The sequence below is a fragment of the Sinocyclocheilus anshuiensis genome, unplaced genomic scaffold, assembly GCF_001515605.1.
Source record: "Sinocyclocheilus anshuiensis isolate Anshui unplaced genomic scaffold, SAMN03320099.WGS_v1.1 scaffold954, whole genome shotgun sequence".
NCBI lineage: Eukaryota > Metazoa > Chordata > Actinopteri > Cypriniformes > Cyprinidae > Sinocyclocheilus > Sinocyclocheilus anshuiensis.
Window position 1 is genome coordinate 745,380 of NW_015536527.1, and position 314 is coordinate 745,693.

Here is a 314-nt window from a genome sequence, read left to right on the forward strand (position 1 = left end):
CTTGATTAACAAGTTAACAACTTGATGGATGTATATTGCTTTTTGTGTTTGAACAAAGTATTCGCTTATGGGTTGAGAGATAACCCGGTAGAAATACATTCTATCAATCGTTTTGCGCGGCATGATGTAGGTTAAGCTTTTCATTTAAACGCATTTTAAGCATTGTGGTTTAAAAACAAATTTAACTTTTCAGGGACATTAAGCAGTGGGGCAGAATTAATTTTGGCGGTTTCAGCATCTGCTCGTACAGCGCCAGTCTAAACTTGAGTTATTTTTCGCGCCTTGTGCTTAAACGTTCAAATGCACAGTTATGT